This window comes from Phyllobates terribilis, unplaced genomic scaffold (genome assembly GCF_046119375.1).
Source record: "Phyllobates terribilis strain yellow unplaced genomic scaffold, ASM4611937v1 Scaffold_35__1_contigs__length_13245226, whole genome shotgun sequence".
NCBI classification, from domain to species: domain Eukaryota; kingdom Metazoa; phylum Chordata; class Amphibia; order Anura; family Dendrobatidae; genus Phyllobates; species Phyllobates terribilis.
In genome coordinates, this window is record NW_027362795.1 from 10,793,909 (window position 1) to 10,810,915 (window position 17,007).

The following is a 17,007-nucleotide window of genomic DNA, read 5'->3' on the forward strand; positions in this document are numbered from 1 at the left end:
GTGGTAGCGTAGCGTAGTTTCCCATCATACGAAGGTGACCTTGTCGTGGTTGATGGGCACACATAAATTGGCCAAATTATGCGCAAAAAACCTTCATTTTTCAAAGTGACATTAGTCTAGATACAATATTTCTTATATATTCATGTATGGAGTGCCGAAGTTCTTTTTGCTATTGAGATTACTCTTTTCTTCAGAGCACCCGAATAGACCAGTGAGCGACCCCTCTCTAGGTTCATTGAATGGGGGCCCCCGAGGGAGAGGGGGCCCCTCCAGCCTCCAGCAGGGCCGCCATCATGGCATGACTGCCCTGACTCCAGCATGGGGCCCAGCCGGTCGGGGCCCCCTCGGAGCCCCCGTCTTGTGCATCTCCTCATGGCCCCCCCCCCACAGGACCCCCCGCCGTCACATGACCGGAGATGTGCCTGCGCTCAGCATGGGCCCCATGCTGAGCGCAGGGACATCTCCGGTCATGTGACGGCGCCGGCACAATACTTACCCCTCCCCGTGCCTCCGCAGCGTCTGCCGTGTCCTCTGACTGTGACGTCTCAGGTCAGAGGACGCGGTGACGTCTTTACACCGCGCGCTCTCTTCTGAGCTGTCACATCACAGAGCGGGAAGACGAGCGCAGCAGGTAAGAAGTGAGGTGAGTATTTGATTTTTTTTTTTTTTATGTATGGGGGCATGGGGCATTTAATGGTGGGGGGACAGTGGGTGTGACATCCTGCATGGGGCATTATATGGGGGAGGTGGTGTGACATCCTGCATGGGGCATTATATAGGGGGGGGATTGGCATCCTGAATGGGGCATTATATGGGGGAGGGGGGAATTGACATCCTGCATGGGGGCATTATATGGGGGTAGGGGGGGGGATGTGACATCCTGCATGGGGCATTATAAGAGGGGAAGGGGGAAGTGACATCTTGCATGGGGCATTATAAGAGGGGAAGGGGGGAAGTGACATCCTGCATGGGGCATTATAAGAGGGGAAGGGGGGAAGTGACATCCTGCATGGGGCATTAAAAGAGGGGAAGGGGGGAAGTGACATCCTGCATGGGGCATTATAAGAGGGGAAGGGGAGAAGTGACATCCTGCATGGGGCATTATAAGGGAGGGGGACGTGACATTCTGCATGGGGCATTATAAGTGAGGTGGTGTGACATCCTGCATGGGACATTATAAGAGGGGGAGGGGGGAATTGACATCCTGCATGGGGCATTATATAGAGGGTGGGTGTCCTCCTGCATGGGGCATTATAAGGGAGGGGGTGGTCTGACATGCTGCATGGGGCATTGAAAAGGGGGGAAGTGACATCCTGCAAGGGGCATTATATGGGGGGAAGAGGTGACATCCTGCATGGGGCATTTTATGGGGGGTAGATGTGACATCCTGCATAGCGCATTAAAAGACGGGTGTCATCCTGCATGGGGCATTATAAGGGGGGAACAGTCTATATGGAGCGTTACATGGGGGCCAATATTCTGTATGGAGAGTTATATGGGGACCAGTATCCTGTATGGATGCTGTATGGCGCATTATATGGGGACCAGTATCCTGTATGAAGCATTATAAGGGGGTCAGTATCCTGTATGGAGCATTATATGGTGCTCATATTACTGCATGGAGGACTATACAGTCCGGTCTGCACTGTGCGCTGTGAGGATTCTCCAGTTTCTGAGCTATTGTAGAATTTACAATAGATATCGCTTGTGTAATGGGGCATTACAAGGGGGGAACAGCCTGCATGGAGCGTTATATGGGGGCCAATATTCTGTATGGAGAGTTATATGGGGACCAGTATCCTGTATGGAGCATTATATGGGGACCAGTATCCTGTATGGAACATTATAAGGGGGTCAGTATCCTGTATGGAGCATTATATGGTGCCCATATTACTGTATGGAGGACTATACTGTCCGGTCTGCACTGTGCGATGTGAGGATTCGCCGGTTTCTGAGCTATTGTAGAATTTACTATAGATATCGCTTGTGTAATGGGGCATTATAAGGGGGGAACAGCCTGCATGGAGCGTTATATGGGGGCCAATATTCTGTATGGAGCGTTATATGGGGGTCAGTATTCTGTATGGAGCGATATATGGGGTACAGTATTCGGTAGGGAGCGTTATATGGGGGCCAGTATTCTGTATGCAGTGTTATATGGGGACCAGTATCCTCTATGGAGTGTTATATGGGGACCAGTATCCTGTATGGAGCATTATATGGGGACCAGTATCCTGTATGGAGCATTATAAGGGGGTCAGTATCCTGTATGGAGCATGATATGGTGCCCATAATACTGTATGGAGGACTATACTGTCTGGTCTGCACTGTGCGTTGTGAGGATTCGCCGGTTTCTGAGCTATTGTAGAATTTACAATAGATATCGCTCATGTAATGTAGTAAGTGAAATCCTTGGCCTTGTACTATATATATATATTTCTCTGCGGTATCTGTGCATCATGAATCATGGTATGTGTTAAAGGGGCCCACTGAAACTCTGTCGCCCAGAGCCCACAAAAACCTGGAGCCAGCCCTGGGGCTAAGTATAACAAGTTGTATTTTTTTTACATACAATTAATTAACTTGGAGTGGGGGGAATCAGAGATGCACGGGGGGAGGGATGAGAGATGCACGGGGGGGGGGCCCTTCATGCCCCCTATGAAGGGCGGGGGGGGGCCCAAAAAAAATTCTTGCACAGGGGCCCACTACAGTCTGTGTCCGCCCCTGTGTAGTACGCTGTGTTTTTCTACACTCCTAAAATAACATATCAGCAGAGTAAAGGTGGTCACACATAAGCCCAGGTCTGCTAGATAGATACCTATGAATTATTATTTTGTATATGTTTTCAAACATACTTGATCAATGATATCATAATTGTAAACTTCAACTCCACATAATAGTATATGATGTAGCAGTCACTAATTATCTTGAGTGCTTCATCTGATGTCCGTGCACATAGTATACATAGTATACCACATACAGTACAATATATATAGGAGAATATACAGTATGACTGGTATATAGAGACGAGCAATTTGTAGAACCGTGGTCCAGTGGTCAGATGAATATTCTGTGGCTGCTGAACAGGAGCCACCACATAGTCTCCTTTTTACAGCCCCACATAGCCTTCCATATACTGTACAGTGTGAGCCCCACATAGCCTCCTATATACAATGTGAGCCCTCACACAACCTCCTATATGAGTATGAGCCCTCACATAGCCTCCTATATACAGTATCAGTCCCCACACAGCCTCCTGCATACAGTGTGAGGACCCACACAGCCTCCTGCATACAGTGTGAGGACCCACTGTGTGAGTACAGTGTGAGGACTGGTCGTCGGATATGTTGCACGCTTATTGAGATGTGTTATTGACAGCTCTATCATTTTTCTTGCCACTGTCTTGTTAAATATACAGGTTGGATACATTTGGTGCTCATGCCATATAAATTCCTGTTTATAACGAGTACATATTTATGATAGGTAGCTTTGTTTTTCTACCATTGGCAGGCATTAACTGGATTTTAGGTCCTAGTTTTATATCTTTTTTACCTACGTATTCATTAAAGGTTATGTTTTAACCTCTTTCACTACTTTAATTGCTTCATATTACCTTTATTGAGTGGTGACCTGTATGATAGTGTGTGAGCACCAGCTCCAGGCGTCCCTGAAGAGGGGCAGGAAAAAAGTAAAGGGGGCAGTGGAAAGGGGGTTTATCCAAGGAGGGGTGAGGTCAGCAGAGTATGAGAGACAGACTCATCCTAAACCAGGGGTCTCAAACATGCGGGCCGCATGTGGCCCTTCAGACTGGTTCATGCGGCCTGTAGGCACCATAGACCCCGATCGCGGCCCGGTCCAGGAGCTGCCGACAGCTGCACTTTAGTTCAGTGTATTGCTGCGCAGAGACCGGCTCTCTGCATGATACAATACCAATGCCAGCCACCGGCCTATCAGAGGCCAGCAGCGGACATCCGCGTCCCAGCGCAGCGGTGCATGACATCACTAACATGGGTAGATGTCAGCTGCTGGCCTCTGATAGGCCGGTGGCAGGCATTGGTCTCTGCGCAGCAATACACTGAACTAAAGCGCAGCTGCCGGAAGCTCCTGGACCAGGCCGCGATCGTCAAGGGGTCTATGGTGCCTGCGCCCGCATATGCAGAAAGGACACCGAGGGAACGGAGGACAGGTGAGAAGAGACTTTTTCTTTTCTTATATATGTATGTGAAGAATGGAACAGCGGACATTCCTACAATATAGGGACCTGAATGGGGACATTCCTACAATATAGGGACCTGAATAGAGACATTCCTACAATATGGGAACCTGGATAGGAACATTCCTACAATGTGGGACCTGGATGGGGACATTCCTACAATGTGGGACCTGAATGGGGACATTCCTGCAATATGGGGACCTGGATGGAGACATATCTACAATGTGGGGACCTGGATAGGGACATTCCTACAATGTAGGGACCTGGATGGGGACATATCTACAATATGGGGAACTGGATTGGGACATATCTACAATGTGGGGACCTGGATAGGAAATTCCTACAATGTGGGGACCTGAATAGGAATATTTCTACAATGTGGGGACCTGGATAGGAACATTTCTACAATGTGGGGACCTGGATGGGAGACATTCCTACAAGATGAGGACATTATAAAAAGATGGGGACCTAGATGGGGGACATTACGACAAAATGGGGACCTGGATGGGGGACATTACGACAAGTTGGGGACCTGAATGGGGGACATTACGACAAGATGGGGACCTGTATGGGGCATTACTACAAGATGAGGACCAGGATGGTGCATTACTATAAGTTGAGGACCAGGATGGGGCATTACTACAAGATGAGGACCAGGATGGGTCATTACTAAAAGATGACGACCAGGATGAGACATTACTACAAGATGAGGACCAGGATGAGGCATTAGACGAGGCATTACTACAAGATGAGGACCAGAATGAGTCATTAACCCCTTTACAACCCAAGGTGGTTTGCACATTAATGACCAGGCCAATTTTTACAATTCTGACCACTGTCATTTTATGAGGTAATTACTCTGGAACGCTTCAACGGATCTCCCTGATTCTGAGACTGTTTTTTCATGACATATTCTACTTCATGATTTTGGTAAAATTTCTTCGATATCACTTGCGTTTATTTGCGAAAAAAATGGAAATTTGGCAAAAATTTTGAAAATTTAGCAATTTTCAAAATTTGAATTTTTTTGCCCTTAAATCAGAGAGATGTGTCACACAAAATAGTTAATAAATAACATTTCCCACATGTCTACTTTACATCAGCACAATTTTGGAACCAAAATTTTTTTTTACTGGGGAGCTATAAGGGTTAAAAGTTGGCCAGCGATTTCTCCTTTTTCCAACAAAATTTAGAAAACAATTTTTTAGGGACCACATCATATTTAAAGTCACTTTGAGGGGTCTTTATGACAGAAAATGCCCAAAAGTGACACCATTCTCAAAACTGCACCCCTCAAGGTGCTCAAAACCACATTCAAGAACTTTATTAACCCTTCAGGTGCTTCACAGGAATTTTTGGAATGTGGAAGAAAAAAATTAACATTTAACTTTTTTCACAAAAATGTTACTTTAGACCCAATTTTTTTTATTTTCGCAGGGGTAACAGGAAAAAATAGACCCCAAAATTTGTTGATCAATTTCTCCTGAGTAAGCAGATACCCCATATGTGGGGGAAAACCACTGTTTGGGCGCACGGCAGGGTACGGAAGGGAAGGAGCGCCATTTGACTTTTTAAATGTAAAATTTGCTTCAATAATTAGCGGACGCCATATTGCATTTGGGGAGCCCCTGATGTGCCTAAAAAGTGGAAACCCCCCACAAGTGACCCCATTTTGGAAACTAGACCCCTCAGGGAACTTATCTAGATGTGTGGTGAGCACCTTGAACCCCCAGGTGCTTCACAGAAGTTTATAACATTGAGCCGTAAAAATAAAATTTTCACATTTTTCCCACAAAAATGTTTTTCAGCCCCCACTTTTGTATTTTCATAAGGGTAGCAGGAGAAATTTCACCATGCAGTTTGTTGCTCAATTTCTTCTGAGCAAGCAGATACCCCATATGTGGGGGAAAACCACTGTTTGGGCGCACAGCAGGGTTCGGAAGTGAAGGAGCGCCATTTGACTTTTTGATTGTAAAATTTGCTTGAATAATTAGCGGATGTGCCCCTGATGTGCCTAAACAGTAGAAACCCCCCACAAGTGACACCATTTTGGAAACTAGACCCCTCAGGGAACTTACCTAGATGTGTGGTGAGCACCTTGAACCCCCAAGTCCTTTACAGAAGTTTATAACATGGAGCCGTGAATATAAAAAAATCTAACTTTTTCCACAACAATGATGTTTTAGCCCCATTTTTTTTATTTTCACAAGGGTAAGAGGAGAAAATGGATCCCAAAAACTTTTGTGCAATTTCTCCTGAGTACGCCAATACCCCATATGTCGGGAAAATACAGTGTTTGGGCGCACGGCAGAGTTCAGAAGGGAAGGAGCACTGTGTGACTTTTTGAACGCAAAATTGTCTGGAATCGATAGCGGACGCCATGTCGTGTTTGAAGAGCCCCTGATGTGCCTAAATAGTTGAAACCCCCCACAAGTGACCCCATTTTGGAAACTACACCCCTCAAGGATTTTATCAAGGGGTATAGTGAACATTTTGAACCCAGAGGTACGACACAAAATTTGATGACATTAGGTCATCATATTGAATAAGTTGTCATTAGTCTTGAGCGCAAGTGCTCGCTACTTGAGTTTGCATCGGGTACTCAGGTATGCACCATGTATCACAGGTGCTCAAGTGAAATGCTCGAGTCCCCTCCCGCATGTTTCACGGTTATTAGACACCCCCAAAAAAACATGCGGGGATTGCTCGAGCATGGCAGGCAATCCCCGCGAGGTTATTTTGGCCGCGAAGCATATGGGGCGGAGACTCGAGCACCCGCGATACTCAATGCATACCCGAGTACCCGATGCAAACTCAAGTAGCGAGCACTTGTGTTCAACACTAGTTGCCATATCGTCATTTTTTTTTTTTTTTATAAAAAAAAACAACCCTTACCCCCAACCCTAACCCTACCCTAGCCCAACCCTGACCCCAACCCTAACATTAGCACAACCCTAACCCCAACCCCAGCCCTAGTGTTTATTTTTTACGCCGTTCCTCGTGTGGTATAAGTGATTAGACGACCTTATTCTTCGGGTCGGTGCGACTACAGAGATACCAGAATGATATCGGGTTTTTATGATTGACAGCTGTCACACACTAAAAGACACATATTTTGTAAAATCTAGTTTTTGCATTGCCATATTTTGAGAGCTATAATTTTTCCTTATTTTGGCCGACAGAGTCATATGATGGATTTTTTTTTGCGGGACAAGTTGACGTTTTTACTGGTGCCATTTTCAGGCACGTGACATATTTTGATCGCTTTCTATTCCAGCTTTTGGGAGGCATAATAAACAAAAACCTACAATTCAGGAATTGTTTTTTTTTTTTTATTCTACTCCGCGTGTGGTAAAATTGATAAGGTAGCTTTATTCCTTGGGTCAGTACGTTTACAGCGGTACCACATTTATATCTTTTTTCTATGTTTTGGCGCTTTTACACAATAAAAGACATTTTATAGAAAAAAATATTTTTTTGCATCGCTTTATTCTGAGAGCTATAACTTTTTGAATTTTCGGATTATGGAGCTGTATGGTGGCTTGTTTTTTGCGGGACAAGATTACGTTTTCAGCGGTACCATTTTTATTTATATTCAGCTTTTTGATCGCGTGTTATTCCATTTTTTGTTTGGTGGTATGATGATAAAGCATTGTTTTTCGCTTCGTTTTTTTTTTTTTTTTTACCGTGTTTAATGAAGGGGTTAACTAGTGGGACAGTTTTATAGGTCAGGTCGTTCCGGACGTGGCGATACCAAATATGTGTACTTTTATTGTTTGTTTGTTTTTTTCATAATAACATTTATTGATGGGTACATTATATTTTTATTTTTGGTGGATTATTTTTTTTATTTTTTTTTTTATATTTTTACAATTTTTTTAATTTTTTTTTTCCACTTTCTGAGAGGTTTTACACCTTTTTACTTTGTCCCACTCTGGGACTTTCACTTTTTTTATTCTGATCGCCTGCATAGCATAGGGATGGAGCGCTGCACAGTGAGAAGATTGTTCGGTCATGCACTGCAGTCATGACTTCGATCGCAGCATTGCGGGGGTTAATGTGCCGGGAGCAGTGCGGGACCGCTCCCTGCACATAGTACCGGGTGTCAGCTGTGACAATCAGCTGACACCCGGCGGCGATCGCGCCCGCACAGCCTGTGTGCGCGCACGATCGCCATGACGTACTAATACGGGTCAGGCTCTTAAAGCACAGGGCACAGACGCGTATTAGTACGTCATGGGCTGTAAAGGGGTTAATACAAGATGAGGACAAATTCAAAAGGTGTATAGAAAAAAAAATGATATCACTAAAAATGTCATTTTGTCATGCAAAGAATGTGGCCCATCTAACCAGCCGAGTTTGAGACCCTTGCTTTATAAAGTATCTTTGCTTAACAAACAGTTGTTTCTGAGAAGCTAATGATAGCAAATGATCAGGCAATATTTTCTGTGCATTTTCCCATTTCATTCTACTTGTGCCTCCTTTTCGCAAACATTCTGTTGCAATTTTTGGGTTAACTCCTTTATTTTGGATTTTATCTTATTGATCTCCCCTAAGCATATTCCCCGTACATATGCTTTCATAGCATCCCATATAAATCTCGTAGATGACGACCTATCATTAAAACGAAAATATTCTAAGATTCTAGAGCTAAGAGTAGGACCAATTAGTTGAAGCCAAAAAGGATTGATGTGCCATGTATAGTCCCCCGGAGACCTCACAGCACCCATCTGCAGTTGTACCTGTATAGGCGAGTGGTCAGAGACACTCCTTGGCAGATACTTCACCGATTTAATATAGGGTATGATTGATTCAAAGCCAATAGCTTGGTCTATTCTTGACAAAGAATGATGGGAGGCGAAGTAACAGGAATATTGTCTGACATCAGGGTGCCGTATTCTCCATAGGTCCACTATGCCTACCTCCTCTTGCAGATAATGTAGAGATGTATATTGTGCATTTTGAAAAATATTTCCAGTATGGAATTTATCCCAGAAAGGGTGGAGGTAGGTGGTAAAATCCCCTCCCCCTGCGAGGTTGGGATTTAGGAGGATGTTAGTTTTAGATCAGTTGCAGAACGGAGGGCACGGGAGGGGTGATAGACAGAAATGAGGGATGAGATATAGGGTGGTGCAGAACTGTGGAGGGCTTTATGGGTGAGAGAGATGAGTTTGTATTGTATTCTGTGGTGAATGGGTAACCAGTGCAATGACTGGCACTGGTTAGAGGCGTTGGTGAAGCGGCCTGATAGAAATACGACCCTGGCTGCTGCATTCAGAATGGATTGGAGAGGAGAGAGTTTGTTTAGAGGGAGACCGATTAGAAGAGGGTTGCAGTAGTCCAGACGAGAGTGAATAAGAGCGACAGTAAGAGTTTTTTCAGTATCAAAGGTGAGAAAATGTGGGGTTCTGGAGATGTTTTTAAGGTGCAGGTGACATGAGTGAGTGAGTGATTGTAGCCCAGTCAAGAGAGATTGTAAAAGAACTTCTACATGATGTTTCAAGGATGGAAAGAGACTGCCATCTACTGGCCAGACGCAGTCAAGCGGAACCAAGATATGCAAGGGAAGTTGCAGGGAGAGCAAGTTCAGATGCTGGACCTGATCAGGTGACTTCCAGGAAGGAGTTCGGAAAATAAGAGGCCAGCGCGCCAAACCTGAGGGGTCTTTGGCGCCAAGCAGCAGAAAGGAGCAGATGTGTTCCCTGTGTCCTGAGAAACCCCGCGAGACAGGCCTAAGCTAGAGGCCTGTGAGGTGCCACAGCCGGGCACCGGTAAAAGAGCTCCGGATATCTCGCGGATGTTACCTGAGTGCTGTGCCTGCTGAGGAGACTAGGAACCCAATTGCGGTGCTGAGTGAGTTCGCGGAACCCGACGTCGTCTGCCGACAGACGAGGCCTGGACCCCCCTATCCAAGGCTCGAGAGACTGCCTCCAACAGCCAAGCAGAGAGGAGTTGAGAGACGGTTGCCCCAGGAAAGTCACGCCAGCGGAAGCGGAGGAGCTGCATACGTGAACAGGGCCGTCACTTCCACTGTTCACCCACAGTACCGGGGACAATTGGGTTTAGATAATCAGGTTGGGAGGTTAACGGTTGGGACTAAAGGAGCACAACGTGATCTAATTGAATTTATGCGGAAGAGACTCACGGCCTAGCGTGAATAACCGATGACCCCCGCTAGGGCCAAATGTACAGTTAAAGAACTTACGTGGTGTCTCCCATGACTGAGGGCATCACCCTACTTAAGAGACTTCGCCTTACTTAAGAGACTTCACCTTACTTAAGAGACTTCACCCTACTAAAGAGACTGCACCTTACTTAAGAGACTTCACCTTACTTTGAGAGGCTTCACCTTACTTTGAGAGACTGCGTCTTATTTTGAGAGATTTTGCCTTTTGCTGATATATTGAATTACTGTTCATTACCCTTGTTACTAATCCCTTGTTCAGAATACCTGTTGCATAAAATTGTTTATTTTCATCTCAGACTGTTCTCGCCTTGTGTCTCTGTGCGTTGCATTCCCGCACCTGCATTACATGATTGTATATGGGGGATAAAGGAAAGTTGTGTGTCAAATATGACTCCATGACATCGAGCTTGCTGCTTGGGGGTTATGGTGGCGCAACCCAAGAAAATTGAAAAGTCAGGTATAGGTAGGTTAGTAGAGAGAGAAAAAACAAGGAGTTCAGTTTTGGAGAGATTCAGTTTCAGATAGAGGGAAGACATGATGTTAGAGACAGCAGACAGACAATCACTGGTATTTTGTATTAGAGTGGGGGTGATGTCAGGTGAAGAGGTGTATAGTTGGGTGTCATCAGCATTGAGATGGTACTGGAAATCAAATCTGCTGATGGTTTGTCCAATAGGAGCAGTGTACAAGGAGAAGAAAAGGGACCTAGGACTGATCCTTGTGGAACCCCGATAGTAAGTGGAAGATTAGAGGAAGAAGAGCCGGCAAAAGATACCGTGAAGGAGCGGTCAGAGGTAGGAGAAGAACCAGGAGGGAGCGGTGTCCTTGAGGCCTATACAGCGGAGCATAGTGAGGAGGAGCTGATGATCTACAGTGTCAAAAGCGGCAGAGAGATCCAGGAGAAACAGCAGGGAGTAGTGACCATTAGATTTAGCTGTTAGTAGATCATTAGAGACTTTAGTGAGGGCAGTTTCAGTAGAGTGTGAGGAGCAGAAACCGGATTGTAAAAGGTCGAGAAGAGAGTTATCTGAGAGATAGCGGATTAGGCGGGAATGGACCATAGACCGGTCTGTAGTTAGCAGTGCAGTTCTGGTCCAGGGATGACTTATTCAGTAAAAGGGTTATGATGGCATGTTTAAGTGAAGAGGGAAAGATACCTGAAGAAAGAGAGAGGTCAAATATTTTAGTTAGGTGGGTAGTGATGTCAAGGTAAAATATATATATTATAGAAAATCAATTAGTTTATTTTAATAGATTACCTAATCAGTGTGAATTAATATAGAGATGATGGAATAATCTATGTGTATGTATGTATGCAAATGTGTATATGCACATTGATTATGTTAATAGTTAATGATATATAACAGTTTCTGTTTTCAGGCTATGTGCCCACGATGCAGAAATGCACCGGATTTTTCCTGAGTGTTTCTGCATCTCCCTGGCAGAAAAAATGTATGCGGATTGTACATGCGGATTTTATATGCGGATTGTACATGCGGATTTTACATGCGTTTTTCCTGCCAAGGACAAGCGGATGTGAAGCGTTCTTCACATGCATTTCCGCATGCGCATTGAAAAGCGCTTTCCAAGCGATTTTAACATCACTTGGAAAGTGCTTGACAACTTGGTCACACTATATAAATCCATGCAAACGGCATGGATTTATATAGTGTGTCCGAAAGAATGTTAAAAAATAAAAATAAATGTCATACTTACCTTCTGATGGCCCCCGGTGTCTTTATCTGATGCGTCTCAGCTTGCCGGCAGCTCGCGGTACACTGAAGGACCTGCCGTCACATGACTAAATGACGTCAGCGCAGGTCCTTGAGTCCACCGCGATCTGCCGGCAAGCCAAGACAAGCACACCGGGGGCCATCAGAAGGTAAGTATAATATTTATTTATTTTTTTATTCTTTTTTTACAGGTACTATGGTACCTGGGTCCGGAGGAGAGTCTCCTCTTCTCCAGACCCGGGTACCATCCGCACATTGAAACGCATGGAATGCGCATGTACAGATCCAGTGATGCGGATTCCATGCGTTCCAATGCAAGTCAATGGCGGCGAAAATGCAGCGCTTCCGCAAAATAATTGATCGTGCGGCGTTTTTTTCCGCAATGATAAGACGCAGCGGAAATTTCTGCAGCATGTGCATAGCACATGCGGATTATCATTGGGGAACATGGCAGGCCTTCTACCATGCGTTTTTAAGCGTTTCTGCAGCGGAATTGCCGCTGCGGAAACGCTTAAAAAACGCATCGTGGGCACTCAGCCTTATTGTAGACATGAACAACTAAATGATTTCCTGGGAATGACGCATGTATGTGCATGGCTGATAACAGAGAGATTCATGTCGAGTTGGCAAAGATGGCGCTGAGAGACGACTTCACCCCTCCCATCAGAATTCCTAAGGTGTTACTGAGGCCAGGAGATACATGGATGAGCAAATTGTAGTGTACCAAGTTATCAGAAGGAGCAATGAATTTTACTAATCCCACCTAGAAGTAGAATACTATATAACCCCATGTCTACATAATAAAGTATGTCATTTTGCGTGGTTTAGTCTCTGAGTGAAGTTTTTCAACCATATTAGCAAATTTGGCTGATTTGCATTCACTCGGACATCTTTAATTAGGAGGAGAGCAGTTACCTAGTGTATCTTAAATTGGTGAAACCTCCACAGTGACAGCTGGGGAAAGGAACTGAATGAGCTGTGAGGGAATAGGGTCACTGTTGCAGGTTGTAGGGCGGGAAGAAGTGAGGAGTCTGGTCACTTCTTCTTCTGTGACCAGCTCAAAGATGGAAAGTGAACTTGAGGTGCGGGAGGGAAGGGAATCCGGACTCTGAGGGGATTGTGTAAAAATGTCTTGACAGATATGATTGATTTTTTGCAGGAAATAAGTGGCCAGATCGTCAGCGCTTAGGTTTGTGACGGGGTCTGTATTTTAGAGCTCAGGAGGGAGTGGAAGGTTTCAAAGAGTCGTTTAGGATTGTTGGCTAGACATGTGATGAGAGTGGTAAAGTAGACTTGTTTAGCCGGATGGAGAGCAGAATTATAAGTTTTGAGCATGAACTTATAGTGGATGAAGAGAAACCAAAAACAAGAAAAATACCCAAATAATTGAAAGTAAATGTATAGTGGATGAAGTTTTCTGTCAAAAGAGATTTTCTCCACAGATGCTCCACTCACAAAATAAGAATACTTTGTATGTACAATAAGGCAGGTACAAAACTCATCATAGCTCAACATTTCCCGCTCATAACAGAATAACGGAATAGATTCAGGGATAGGCATTTTTTCATAATGGTATATGAAAAGTGCTTGGAGAAAACCGCCTCAAGGAGAAGTCTCTCATCCAGCTCCATTTCGCAGAGATCTCTTTCTGGCATCCATTCATGATAAAGCATCTGGAAGGGAGTCAAACATATGAACTCCACCCTGAGCCGAGCAGGGTAGATTATAGAATAGGAAATCTGCTTTTCACAGAGCCTCCTTTTTCTATCCCAGAACTTGACCCTCTTCTTCTGAACTTCTGTTGAAAAGTCAGGATAAATAGATATTTTCCTTCCATCAAGGGTAAGTGAAGAGTTGTCCCTGGCCTTTCGTAGGATAAGGTCTCTGACGCGCCCCCTGGGCCTGTGCTGTGCTGCTGTGCAGGGGGAATACCCGGAGCCGGATCGCTGGGGGTTGTAGTTCTCCGTGGCGGTGACCCGGTCCGTGCCCAGGGTGGTCAAACCAGTGGCAGTCTATTTGTATGGTAATAAGTGTCCGACTACGCCACCCGTGGATTGCGGTCAGTGGGGACCGCCGCTGCGCTGCAGACCGCTGAGGCTGATGTTGTTTGCGCAGCTGAGTATGGGATGACTCCCCACGGGAGAAGTATTGCCTCAGGGCAGCTAAGGTGGAAGATGATGGGAGTGATGGTGTGAGGGTCCCAGTACTAATGGTGCTGGTGCGGCAAGGAATCACAGAGACGTGTGGTGCAGTTCAGGGTCTTTACTGATGGTACAAGGCAGACCCTCCCGGGAGTACTGGCTAGTATAAGGGGCCTGGTCAGTCTGCGAGCAAGCAGGAGTTCCCCTGGCCAGGTGGAGTTGTAGGCCTCCCCGTTTATCTGCACTCTTCCTGGCTACCTTGCTGTCAGCGGTTACAAGTAGCCCACGTCCCTGAGTATACCGTGTGGTGCTCACCCGTATGGCTGGTGACTTGGGGCCTTCTGTTAGCCTCCGCTCCTGGATGGCGGCGCTGGTCCCTTCTTTGTGACTGAGCCTCCGGGCTTCTATGGCCAGAGGACCTGGAATCCCCTGCCGGCTTGTTTCTGCTGCTGGGTATAGATCAGTCCCCACAGCCTCAGACTCCTGTGTCCGGCTTTAGTATCTTCGTCCAGGGCGAACTCTGCTCAGCTCCAGCCCCTGGACTTCTGCTACTGCTCCTACAGAGCTCCTGTTCTTGCTTTCCCTGTGTCTGGAACTGAACTCCAGGCTCTGACTACTCTAATCCCGCCCCAGATCCAGTTTATAAGGGCAGATTCCTCCACTCCCAGGTCTGGGCGGACCGTGTTGCATGCTTAGGGATCCTGACCAGAGAAACCTCCCACTTGCTCTCAGACATAATATCTCTATTACTGTGGCAACCAGACCCCTGGGGTGTCACGTTCCCCCCTAGTAAATTTTAGTACTCTGGGACTAAACACATTTTTAAAGAAACATAAATACAAGGTATAACAATAACAAGACAACATATTTGCAAGAAACTTTAGTCTGTAGAGGTCTCGGCGTTTCCGTGACCGGGTGTCCATATCACCCAACAAGGCGAAGTCTTGGCACAGAATAGGGGACCTGTCCAAAGCAAACCCCTTGCGTTGTCCTTGGGCGTGGCTGCAAGGGTAGACTAACTACTTTGGGCCGCAAGGAGGCCACGCCAGACAGGTTTTCTCTTCCGCGGCCGTCTTCGCAAGAGGCACCAAGGTGCAACTATCTACAAAACTGTTCCGGTTATCCAGCGTCCATAACCTGTTAGTCCAAATAAATCTGCAGGGTAACTGAGAAACATAATTAGTAACAGGCAACAAACATAAACCATAAACATTTTTCAATAAACAGTCAACTTTACAGTACATTGGTTTAGATTCTCCAGCGAGCGGGCATCTGAGCTCTAGTGACTCTAGTGGACCTACGGAGCTCACTAACTGGTTCTGCACTACAGGGTGTAGGAGGTGTTATGGGTAAGCTGGGCAGCTTTCTGCGCACTGTTTGGCTCACTAGGGGCACAGCAGGCTCACTACTAGCAGAGGGTTGATCCTCCTGTACTGCTGGTGTGGACTCTTCTGCCTCTTGGGCCGGCTGCTCTTCCAGCTCTACCGGTTCCTCTGTAGGCACTTGCGGGGCTGGCTGGAGAAAGGTGAGGACGGGTACCACGACAGCGCCGTTTACTTGTGTCCAAGACCGGGGGAAGTCTCCGAGTACGGTACTGATCATTTCTTCCCTTTCCTCTGCGGGTTGAGGGTTTTCTTGATCTTCTTCAGGGCTTTGCAGCTGCTCGGGACACTTCTTCAGGTGGTCTCTGGAGACAATGGCTGTGGTTTCTCCTCCATCCTTACTGATTACACAGATTTTTGGGTTCTCATGGCTTGATGGCAGTACGGTGTACGGGTCCTTCTCCCACTGGTCGTCCAACTTGTGGAGCCGCCTCTTCCTCTTCAAGACCTGCTCTCCAGGTACCAGGGGAACAGCGGGAGCATACTGGTTATAAGCCTTCTCTTGCCTTTCTCTAGCTTGAGACAGACTTCGCTCGACGCTCTCCTGTACTTTCCGATACTGCTGCTGCCGTTCTGTATCCCAGTCTGCCTCTGGCGAGGTGTCCTCAGGCGTCAGGACTCCCATATCCAGGTCAACAGGCAGCTTACCAGGTCTTGCTCTCATTAGGTAAGCCGGGGTACAGTTGGTGGAACCTACAGGGATGTGGTTATACAGGTCCACCAGATCGGGCAGTTTCTCAGGCCACAGACTGCGTTCTTCCAGGGGCAATGTTTTTAGCAGATCTATCACCACCTGGTTCATCTTCTCGCAGAGTCCATTGGTTTGAGGGTGATAGGGCATTGTTCTTATCTTCTTGCAGCCATGCAGGTTGCAGAACTCCTGGAAGACCTCCGCTTCGAAGGCTGGTCCTTGGTCTGTCAACACTTGGTCCGGGTACCCGTGTGGACGGCAGAAGTGCTGCTGGAAGGCTCTAGCTGCTGTTTGAGCCGTTAAGTCCTTGACCGGGACCACCACCAGGAACCGGGAGTAATGATCTACGATTGTGAGGGCGTAGACATACCCAGATCTGCTTGGAGCCAGTTTCACATGGTCCAGGGCTACCAGTTCCAGTGGCTGTCTGGTGATGATGGGCTGCAAGGGAGTCTTCTGGCTGGCACGGTCCTTTCTTCTCAGGTGGCACGGGCCACAGTCTCTGCACCACCTCTCGATGGCTCCTCTCATGCCTACCCAGTAGAACCGTTCACGCAACAAAAAGTCCAGCTTCTTCCATCCGAAATGCCCTGCTCCGTTGTGGTATGCCTCCAGAACCATAGCCGCGTCTCGTCTTGGGACCACTACCTGCCAGGTCAA